At 37.3% G+C, this 10967-nt stretch overlaps 1 protein-coding gene across 1 annotated transcript in view; it reads left to right on the top strand.

Moving 5' to 3' along the window:
* The first annotated feature begins 923 nt into the window (after nt 1-923).
* LOC141429266 (monocarboxylate transporter 14-like) overlaps nt 924-10967 on the top strand; it is a 69726-nt gene continuing 59682 nt past the window's right edge. Inside the window, exon 1 of the mRNA XM_074089545.1 lies at nt 924-1399. The gene's annotated coding sequence lies outside the window, so the exon portion shown is untranslated. The remainder of the gene's footprint in view (nt 1400-10967) is intronic.

The raw sequence follows: 10967 nt of genomic DNA, 5'->3' as shown, positions 1-10967 counted from the left end.
CCCCCCTGTATTGGCTAAATCAAACGTCTATAATAACTAATAATGTGACCTTTTTACTTTTACCTGAAAAGGGGGCAACGACTTCTCTGAGTTGTTTCATCATCCATCATCATCCCAGCCTATATACGTCCCACTGCTGGGCACAGGCCTCCTCTCGGAATGAGAGGGCTTGGGCCGTAGTTCCCACGCGGGCCCAGTGCGGATTGGGAACTTCACACACACCATTGAATTGCTTCGCAGGTTTGTGCAGGTTTCCTCACGATGTTTTCCTTCACCGTAAAGCTCGTGGTAAATTTCAAATGTAATTTCGCACATGAATTCCGAAAAACTTAGAGGTGCGAGCCGGGATTTGAACCCACGATCCTCTGCTTGAGAGGCCATAGGTCAAACCGCTCGGCCACCACGGCATCGTGGAGTCTGAGTTGTTTAATGCACAAAAACACATTACCAATACAAACATTTCTTTTATAGTCATTGTTTTAATTAATAGTGTTTTATTTTCTTTTGGTGGAAACATTTGTTGTTACAGGTGACTCAGGTAGTTCAGAAATGTGTCAAAGTCTTGGCAAGGAGATTCATTCATCTTCGTACATACCAGCTTTTTGAGAACTTTCGGCGCCAAAAACGCGCGTTTACTATAATATAGGCCAAGAGCCGTAGGTCTCAGTGCCAGGGGAAAATAAAATCAAATGGGGGAAAATTAAATCCCTCATCACTGAAGGGTTAAGAACCATTGCTGTACCAGACGGTAAGACAAACATGGCAAAACTATAAAATGTTGCCATTTTGACTACAGAACCCTAAAGAGTTGCAGCCTTATCGCGCTCACGTAATCTACAGTTCACGGTGTCAGGCATACAACCTCATTAGAGATAACTGGCAAACTGTCAAAGTCAAAAATACAAACCGAAGTAAACCGAGTCTTTATTTCTCCCAGGGAACCCGTGGCGGTGCCACGTTCCCGCAATATGTATTCATTTTAATTTGAAGCTAAAAAAACTCAAAATTAAAGCCAAGTAAAATTCCACTGAGAAGTGCAATTAACTTTTACGACAATTAGGTATTTAGATATGGAGTAAACAGTTTTATCATTGTGTGATAACAGCATTCGTGGACCGCTCTCCTTAGGGAGCGAATGTGTGTTGTTCTGTGGGATTTTAGTGAAATTGTGTGTAAAAAAGTAAAAAAAATAAAAATGCGGTTCTGTGCCGAGAGGCGCGGGTTGACCGCTCGCGTCTCACTGTTGTAGCTGGCTGCCACCAGATGTGTTTGGCTCGGCCCCCACAGCGCACGTGTCTGCGGCTCCTAACCTTTTGTCGATGGTTTGTGCCACAAAAAGTGTCCAGCTGACTGTGAATCGTGCGAACGAAGCAGACGACGCCCGTGCTACTCTGACCAGGTAACTTTACAATTTCTATGACGTTTAGCTTTACTTAGCGTTTTTTGTTTACGCGTTTATGAATGGGAGCCGGTAAAATGTTATATATTTCTTTGTTATTGACGCGTGAAGTTAGCAACGTTTTGTTGAGCGTTAGGTTAGTTGTGTTTACATTTTAGTTCATTATCTATAGCTGATAAATATTAATCTGTACCCTGCATTGGTGCAGCATTCATTGATACGGCATGTTTACTTCGATAAAAGTGTGTAACTACTTGAAAGTAGCGTTAATTTCTGATGGCAAATGCCTTACGACGTGCGTCGCGTTTTCAATGCCATATTCAAAGCAGTACTTATTTTGTTTAGAAAGCAGAACAGTCCATCTTTATCTTATCTAAAGAAAGTTAAACATTTGAAAATCCAAAAGTATTTGCTTGTATTTGCTTTACTCCGAAACTGATTTGGTCTAAATTTCGTATGTTAATATATGTCCATAAATTGCCGCATTGTGAAGGTAATAATTCAAAGAATGCTTTGAGATAGAGTAGTATTTTATATTACGGGAAAATGTACGACTGATTCCATAAATACAGATTGATTAAATGTGTTTATTACGGAAAACAACCTGGAACTCGTCAAGGCCAGACTTAATTAGCTGTTACTGAACCAGTGAATTACATCTTGGCTTCTGAACTTCCATCAGATGAGATAGGGTGATCGCTGGTCCGTTCATTTAAAAACAAAACTTTGTCATGTAGGTAAATTTATGGTATAACTTGTGTATACCCGTGGCTTTGCATGCGTAAACCATATCCAGCAATTGAATTGAATTTCCCGAATTTAACTAAATTCCCATAGGAATTTTAAAAAAATATTGTAGTCTTCGTTGAGATTTCGAGATTTTGGCCCGATTCCGTGGAAATATCGGGATAAAAAGTAGTCTATATGTTATTCCAGATGTCCAGCTATCTATATAAGTACCAAATTTCATTCAAATCTGTCCAGCTGTTTTAGCGTGAACAAGTAACACATACACATGCAAACTTACTACAATATTAGTAGGATTTATCTATGCGGAAATCGGTTATCTTTATCCCGTGGGAAATCCATGTTCTTTGACAAAAGTAACTTAAGTATTACTTATAAATATTATTGCATCAAAATTAGTTGGTTCAGAGATTGTTCCTAGTTCTAAGTAATAGCTAATTAGTATAAGGATGGAGTTTAAAAAATTTAACCATGATAATCGGTAGTGCATACAAAATAACTGACTGGAAAAAGTTCCGCTGTGAACCCATATGACCCATAAGTTAAATATAAATGTATATCATCATCATCATCATCCCAGCCTATATAAAATCAAAATCAAAAATCAAAATCATTTATTCAGTAAATAGGCCGCAATGGGCACTTTTACACGTCATTTTTTAAAACTACCAGCGCTTTCGAAAGACATCATTGCCAAGAAGAATGCGCCGCAAGAAACTTGGCAGAAAGTCATTTTTCAAACATAAAATAATTACAAATAAAATACTTAAAAACTACAGTACCTATACAATGAAATAAAAGAAAATACAAAATAATAATAATATATAATAATATGTGGAATATACGTCCCACTGCTGGGCACAGGCCTCTCTCAGAACAAGAGGGCTTGGCTATAGTTCCCACGCGGGCCAGTGCGGATTGGGAACTTCACACGCACATTGAATTGCTTCGCAGGTTTGTGCAAGTTCCTCACGATGTTTTCCTTCACGCAAAGCTCGTGGTAAATTTCAAATGTAATTCCGCACATGAATTTGGAAAACTCAGAGGTGCGAGCCGGGTTTGAACCCACGACCCTCTGTTTGAGAGGCGATAGGTCAAACCACTAGGCCATCACGGCTTTTTAATAAATGTATATGTATATGCTTAATTGACTGTTGCACAACGAAATGGTTTATTCTATTGTTGACTGTCGCTCTTAAATGTAGTAATTTTTGAGCGATACCTAAGGTAAACGTCCCAGTGCTCGACACGCTAATGCCCAATAGACGACACCCTGCTGTCATCTCTATTGCTAATAACATAAGATTAAAGATGTCAACTATTGGGGCAGTGACGAGCTCTCGTACGTTTACCTTATTTAATCGTTAGTTGTGTGATTAGACTTTTGTTTCTACGAAGGTTTGATCCGGTTCGAAGGACCAATATTTAAAATAAATAAAAAATAGTCCATAAATGACAAAACAATGCAATAAAACAATACTTTGAAAAGGCTCACTGACATTGTGCAATCTTGCACATTATCCATACCATAGTAATAAGAAAAATTGCGACATTTTTTGTAACAGCTAGTGTAATGCACCATTGATATTATACTGATAGGTATTGACGATGACTCAACACTCTCATGTTAAATATTAATCACCAGCCTAAACGGAGTGATTCAGGAGACGCAAGCAAGACGTTTTTTACATCCTCAGTAATTGATTATAATCACAGATATAGATTACATTAGTGTAATAATCTGTGATTATAAGTAAAATCCTCACGCTAAATGCAGTGACCATGCACTTAGTAAATAATTTAATACTTGTTTTCAACATTCAAAAAATAAATTTCTGTTAAAAAAAACATTTTTAATACAAGCTTTTTTGCTGACTGCTCTTTTTGTTGACTGTACTTGCATTGTCATCTAAATTGCATATCGCACCAAATTTCAAGTCGGTACTACTAATCATTGAGGAGTTCCCTCCTGCAGAGACGATCCTGCTAGAACCACCAAGATGTCACTACCAGATTACTTTTTGCATTGTCACCAAATTTACACAAGTATGCCGAATTACAAGTCCATCGGACTGCTGAAAGTGGGTTTAATTTAGCTTCCAAGATTTGACCCAAACAAATAAATAAACAGGGCGAGTTAAAGAAAAGCTTGTAAAAACGTTAATCTCACTAATACTGTTATGATAGGTATACTTACTTAGTAGACTTAACTAAGAATTGAATCCGGTAGGTTGGCCCTGGCTCTATACTACTATAACAATTTACATATGCTTTCAAAACAATTACCTTAGTAAAATGTTAATAAAAGTAGTATGCTAAATAATCCAAACCCTGATTATAATTCAAAAGTAGTAAATATTATGTTAATAAAGTTAGAAATTTAAGAGAGTGATCCACTTACATTACGTACCGAAGTTAGAATTTCGTGTTCAGTATGGAATTACAACGAGCTGACATACTTACACACACACTAAACAAAATTTGAGAATCACCATTACAGTTGCGAAATTTAACGCCAATTTCAACCTAAACAAAATACATGTAAAGTTGGTATCACTCTGAAAAATGATTGACTTGTAAGTTGTAGTTCGTTTGTTCTTTTAGGTTCTAAATAAAGTGCAATACGATATGCATACCGGGTTTTTGACAGCCTTATTTGTAGAGTTACCAATTATTACTAAGAATTGTTTTATGTTTTAGCTGTACAAAGGAAAATTTGAAGGCGATAGGAAAACACAAACGACTGTTAAAGTTATAAGTATTTCGTTTATTTTAGCCATTGATTTTGCCCGCGGCTTAACCCGCGTGAAGTTCGGTTATCGCGCGCTGTTCCCTAGGGAACTGTGCATTCCTCCGGGATAAAAAGTAGCCTTTGTCACTCTTGAGCCAAATCACGTCGATCCATCGCTCCGTTTCGACGTGAAAGACGGACAAACATACAAACACACGCACACTTTCGCATTTATAATCCTAAAAAAGCGCTGTAGTTCCGTACCTCAGCATTGCTGAGCTGCCAGCCCTTTCGGCTAGCTTTAAGTTAACCTTAATTAAACATCAAGTTATATGTACCTGATGTATGCTACCTACAAGTTTGCCGAATAAACTTTTTTTTTCTTTCTTTCTTTCTTTCTTATATCTTTTAAACTTGAAATGCGGTGTTCACTGTTAGATATTTTTTCACGGAAGTGTTTTATGATATACGACGACCGGATATAGCCAAGGTGGTTAGAGAACCTGAGGCTACCACGACTAACGAAGCTTGAGGTCCTGGGTTTGAACCTCGGCCGGGGCAGATATTTGTATGACATTATCCGTTGCCTAGTATCCATAATACGTGCTTTGCTGCAGGCTTTGCTTTGAGCTTTTTGATTTTTTGGGACTAGGTCAATTGGTGTCAATTGTCCCATGATATTTATATAATTATATTAGCGACGCACACCGGCTTCGCACGAATGTGTTTTTGGGAACTGGAGCTGGAAAATGTGATGTGACTTTGTTTAGAGACCTTTTTTGAAAATTGTACCCGTGCGAAGCCGGGGTCGCTAGTTATGTAATAAAAGTGCATTAACTTCAAAGTTCAAACTAAGAAACTAAGTTCAAATTATGACAAGAGCCTTATTGCTTAACGTTTCTGACACGATCACAATCAAATGATAGATTTCGCAAAAACTGCCATTTGATTGCGATCGCGAACGTCAGTGTGCAAATACAGCCTCTGTTTCACTTTGCGGAATGAGTAATTTTTGACTTCATCAACTGTCAACAAAATTCGTGTTTTTCCCGGAACTGTGAAACAATGCTGGTGCTGAACAATGCTGGTGCGCGGGCGCCGGGTTCTTGCCACTGGATGAATGAATGTACTCAATGAATTGTTCTCTGATATGGATATATTTCAATTACTTGCCTGTCGTTATAAGACTTAAAAAAGTCATCTTAGTTGGATCAAAATTCTTTTTCATCTCTCCTGTTCTGAAAGTTTAATTTTCATGGGTAGATAGCCGGGTGGAAAATTGCGTTTTCATCTCTAGGGTGGAAAGTATTTATTTTATTTTACATTTTTCATTTTTTTCATAAAATAAATAAGAAATAAAAATAAACGAGGTGCCACTGTTTGTTATTTTCGGTGTAACAAATTTAAAAGTAAAAGTTTACAAGGTGTTCCCTGTTTACATTATATACGAAAGTATCATGATATATTTTTACTTTGGGTTTTCCTAATGATAGGCGACAAAACAGACAGTCAGATTGCCCCAATTAAACTATATCTGTATTCAGCGTGGCAACGGGTGTTTGTACAGCCTTATCAGTTGTATCTTCAATTGTGATCCCACGTATTTCACACTAAGTGCATTTAACCTCGCAAGATACATTTACAACATAATTCTAGTTGTCTCTGTCGTTCGCGAGAGATAAGGAAGTCTGGGTAATCAGATTTATCGGTTTTTTGGCCCAGTTCTGCGAAAGTTCTCCTTTTTAGGATTCTGTAACCGAAGGGTGACAACGAAACTCCTAATGTCGCTACGAGTCGCTGTCCGTCCGCCTGTACCACTACCATGAGTTAGCAGTGACCTTACTCGATGGCGACGGCGTAAATTATTTGTATAGAGAATTGTACAGCGCCTCTACAAATAATTTATGCCATCGCTATCGAGTACGGTCACTGTAAACTCATGGTAGTGGTACTGTACGTTACATGGCTGTATCTCAAAAAAATACATAATAAAGTAATAGACAACTGAAAATTACTCATAATAGAAATGTATAAAAATACTTATAAATCAGTCCCAATCAACAAATTTGAAGTGACTCTACTTTGCGTACATTTAGCCTGCCAATACAGTTATTTTATAAATTTTAGGGTTAAGACAGTTTATAGCGTATAATTTGAGATAGGTACATACAAATCATTTGTCTAAAAGCAACACACACATTCACGCAAAAAACACACACACTGAAAAAAAAGATTTGCTAGCAGTAACAAAAAAAAATGTTGCTTGTGACATAACTTGAGTGACAACAAAACTAGGCCAACCAGTTTTGCAATATTAGCATAATTTTGGTTCCTAATTTGTTAAGTTTTGCTAAACGTCAAGTAGCCAAACTAGTTCAGCCATCCTTGTTTTTCAGTGCACACACTCAAATTTACACATCCATACAATATTATAAATGCGAAAGTGTGTGTGTTTGTATGTTTGTGTGTTTGTTCTTCTTTCATGTCGAAACGGAGCGACGGAGTGACGTTATTTTTGGCATAGATATAGTTTATGGGCCAGAGAGTGACAGCGCACAGTGGCCGAGGGAACAGCGCGCGATAACCGAATTCCACGTGGGCAAAGCCGCGGGCAAAAGCTAGTTTATAATATTAGTAGGATTTACTTAAGCAAAGTCTGCTTGCAATAGTCCATCGTGTCAGTACACAGGATGTTTATAAATGCTGCAAACGAGTGCATGTGGGTGCGTATACCAGCCCATTAGCTTTCACACCGAGTTATAGGAAAATTACCACGACGTGCGATGGTTTAACAAAATGTTGTTAATACTCGTAAATGGCAAATTTTAACAGTGTACGTATGTTTCACGTTTTGTGGACTAATTTTAATTTTGCCAACTAGTACGTACCTACTTCTTCTTTATTTACCTATTATCTATATAAATAAAAATGAATCCCTTTTTCGACGACCGGATGGCCAAGTGTTTAGAGAACCTGACTACGAAGCTTGAGGTCCCGGGTTCGAATGCCGAAATCAAAGGCCGGTGCAGATATTTGTATGAATAATACGAATGTTTGTTCTCGGGTCTTATCCGTTGCCTAGTATCCATAGTACAAGCTTTGCTTAGTTTGGGACTAGGTCAATTGGTGTGAAGTGTCCCATGATATTTATTTATTTATTTTATTTTATTTCCCTTGGTCACGGCATCACGCGTGAACGGCTGGACCGATTTCGCTAATTCTTTTTTTGTTGTGTTTGCTATTGTCAGGAGAGGGTTCTTAGAAAAGAAGATTTAGAATATTAAAAAAAAATACACCGGAGGCGAAGCCGCGGGCACCAGCTAGTTTAATATAAAATTAAAATTAGTCCACGAAACGTGAAACATACGCACACTGTTAAGTTTTTTTAAGGCAGTCGGGTCATTTTTTTCACAAAACCCGACTGCCTTAAAAAACTTTATAGAAAAGTAAAAAAAAAACAAGTCTAGTAGTCAGAACTGATAATTTAAAATTGTGATTCTGAGTCGGTCACGATTTTGAAAGAGTCCTGACTGTTGAACTTTAAGATACCCAGACTTGGTTTTTCCTTGTTTTTTTTGAAAGGCAAATGTGACGTCAAATGAGGCTAAAGTTTTATTTTGTAAGATAAAGTCCGGAATGTCCTCAAGCGAATTCTCGTAGGCAATTAAAATATTGTTCTTTAGTTTTATTCATGATTTACCTGTGCTATAAATAAACGTTAACGAGAAATCTATATACCTAGAGGAAACTAGTCTTGCAAAAACGTATCTACTCGTATCTATGAACGGTTGTTATAATGAATTGATATAAATTATACCTAAGCTAATTTAGCTTGCAACTTTCGTACCTATTTATGTGGTTTCAAAATTTACAGACCATTATAATGTCGACCACTCGATAAGCGATTGAACTGAAATTTGGCATAATTTTTGTAAGTTTGGTGTAACATTGGTACATACTTCAATAGATAGAGAGAGACCTATATACTTTTAAATACACATTGAATACACCCAAGACTTATTTTTAACCGACTCCAAAAAAGGATGAGGTTCTATGCTCGACTGTATGTTTTTTTTTACTTTTTTATGTATGTTCACCGATTACTCCGCTGATTGTGGACCGATTTTTAAAATTATTTTTTCTGATAGAAATATCTTTGACCGAGGATCGAACCCGGGACTTCAAGCATCTTAGTCAGGTTCTCTAAGGGTTCTCTCTTCGATCATCAATGGTTCTCTAACCACTGAGCTATCTATACATATATATATCCGATCGTATACACTGAAGTGGAAGCCGTAGTGGAATGGTGGTTTGATCTACGGCCTCTCAATCAAAGGATCGTGGGTTCAAACCCCGGCTCGCAACTCTCGAGTTTTCATGTGCGAAATTACATTTGGAATTTACCACTACGGTGAAAAACATTGTGAAGAAACCCGCACGAACCTGCGAAGCAATTCACTGGTGTGAACTTCCCAATCCGCACTGGCTCCGCGTGAGAACTACGGCCAAAGCCCTCTCATTCTGAGAGGAGGCCTGTGCCCATCAGTGGGACCTATATAGGCTGGGAACAGGCCTCTCAAAATGCGGATGATACACTGAGGTACCTTGTAAATTGTCGTATTATATTTGAGCCTTAATGTCCGGCTATTCCTGTGCGGGAGCGCCAAAGTTCGCATACTCTTCGCTAGTCATCCAAAATCTTAAAAAGTAATCCAAAAGCTTAATGGTTACTTGACCTGAAATGTATATTTCAGAACTAAATTATTGTAATTATTATTTTAAAATTTATGACGGTGGAAGCATTCTACACTTCCATTGACCCTAGATATAGTTTAGATATAGTTAGTGTTTAGTATTGTAACCAAGGGACCCCATACATCCCTGTATTTTTATTATTATTATTTTTTGTATTTTTTTTCTTTAATTGTATAATATAGTTTTTAAGTATTTTATTTGTAATGAATCGAGAGTAGAATCGATTACATCTTTGTAATTATATTATTATGAAAAAATGACTTTCTGCCAAGTTTCTTGCGGCGCATTCTTCTTGGCAATGATGGTCTTTCTGAAAGCGCTGGTAGTTTAAAAAAATGACGTGTAAAAGTGCCCATTGCGGCCTATTTACTGAATAAATCATTTGAAATTTGAATTTGAATTTAGTCATACCGTAATTTTTGTCCGAATCATCGTTTGTCATATTTTTTCCCCCATTGGAACCTTAAATAGTTATCCTAGTTATAGGTTAGTTTAAATTGTTTTTATAACAATTCTGACCAATTATTGGATTCAGAGAAAAAAGAGTTATGACAACCGATCATTCTGACAAACATCACATTCGGACTTTTGATAAGTATGCGAGCCGATATGGATCAATTCCTGTGCACCTAAATGCGTGTCCAACTTGAAAGGAAGCTCAATTTGGGCAGCAAATTCGTGTCCAACTCACACGGCTCTAAAATAGCAGTAAAGCATGCCATTAGAGGCAGTTAGCGCGGATTGTACGGGAGTGCCGGCCCTTCCCTCTGAGCCTTTACACGGCTTCTAAAATTAACATAACCATGTCACGAAGTCATCATCATAATCTCAGTCTAAATTTGTCCCACCCACTACAGGACAGGTCTCCTGGAATGAGAGGGCTCCGGATATAGTTCCCACGCGGATCCTGTGAAAATTGGGAACTTCAGACACACTAGGTACTGAATTTGCTGCTTTCAGAGCATGACATGAGTTCGTGTGAGCTAACTTTGGGGGCGGCAGACGTGAGCTTGCCTTCGGAATCCAAAAGTTTAATGGTTACTTGACCTGAAATGTAAATTTCAGAATAAAATTATTATTATTATAATATTATTATTATAATTATTTATTTTTTTAATTTATGACGGTGGACACACTACTCTTCTCTACACTTCCACTGAACGTAGATTATAGTTAGTGTTTAGTTTTGTAACTAAGGGACCCATACATCCCTGTATTATTATTATTATTTTTTTGTATTTTCTTTTATTTCATTGTATTCTGTAGTTTTTAAGTATTTTATTTGTAATTATTTTATGTTGAAAAAATGACTTTCTGCCAAGTTTCTTGCGGCGC

Source organism: Choristoneura fumiferana, chromosome 6 (assembly GCF_025370935.1).
Source record: "Choristoneura fumiferana chromosome 6, NRCan_CFum_1, whole genome shotgun sequence".
In the NCBI taxonomy this organism is placed as follows: domain Eukaryota; kingdom Metazoa; phylum Arthropoda; class Insecta; order Lepidoptera; family Tortricidae; genus Choristoneura; species Choristoneura fumiferana.
The sequence above is the reverse complement of the archived record's forward strand: the minus strand, read 5'-3'. Positions and strand labels throughout refer to the sequence as shown.